Raw genomic sequence first — 1,269 nt, forward strand, 5'->3', positions numbered from 1 at the left:
ATGGTACAAATAGAACTCTTCCAAGTCTCATCATCCCATAACTAGGTCCAATCTTCCATGCAACCAAGTAATTAGATTTGAACTTAGCATTAACTCCCAATAATATCCAAGAATATGAATATCATAATTTTGTTCAAATCCAACTAGATGCCAAATTTACCAACAATAAAGAGTTTTTTAGACAATAATTAAATTCTTAACCTTTTATCACCTCTTAACATAATTTGGATCAAAAATATAGGATAGGAGCAAAATGGGTACCAAAGATACAATAAAATAGGGGTATTGGACAACAAATAACTCTAACAAAATGAGAGTTATCAAGGTCCTAGGTTTGAATCCAATGAGGAATAAAAAAAATTCTCTTGTGGCCATGGAGATTCAAATGCGGTGACTCCGGGCTACCCGTGAAGCGGATGGTCGCCTAGGGATTAGTCGGCTCGCATAACGGGTTGGATATCCAGGTAATAAAAAAAATTAGACATTTATTTCGGATAAATAGAGTAAATACTTTTAGTAGGGTGAAACATACGTAAATAGTAATTGAGAAATTGGGTGAGTCACGATCATGGCGGGGGAATAAAAGTTGGTGAACGGGGTCCATTTTATTTTTTTACATAAAAATAATATTTAATTTTATTTTTATCTTTTTTCATGCCCTTCACCAACCCCCATCCTAATTATTTCCTTTTTAATGAATTTTATAATACTTGTATGGTTGAATACTTTTGTTTATTATATATACACTAGAAGGGTATTTGCACAATGCAACGAGAGATATCTCGATATTTTATTTCTTCCAAAAAATATATTTGAAACAAATCTTTTTATTGCATAAATACGAGCTCTTTATTTTTTTTAATAAACCTGATTATAAGATATGATTAGTCGAAAACAAACATGATATTCATTCCACTTCTAGAAAATCAAATCTCCACCGTATCTTTTGCTTAAATCTCTATTTTTAATCACTTTTCACACTTTTTTTTTCTCAAATCTATAAATTTCTAAAATAATATAATTGTTGGAGATGGTCTAATATTTTATCACGTTAGTAACTTTTTGTATAATGAAAATTATTTTTGCTATATAAAACAATAAACGTGTATTCAAGGATCCACATTGTATTTGAACTATATATATATATATATATATATGTGTGTGTGTGCGCGCGCGCGTATGTGACTAAAAATTTGGAGTGAGATACATCTTGATTTTGATGTTTCATTTTATTTTATTTTTTGTCTCAGTTGATGTTATAATACGGTT

This window comes from Cynara cardunculus (genome assembly GCF_001531365.2).
Source record: "Cynara cardunculus var. scolymus isolate 2C chromosome LG 5, CcrdV1, whole genome shotgun sequence".
Taxonomy (NCBI): Eukaryota; Viridiplantae; Streptophyta; class Magnoliopsida; order Asterales; family Asteraceae; genus Cynara; species Cynara cardunculus.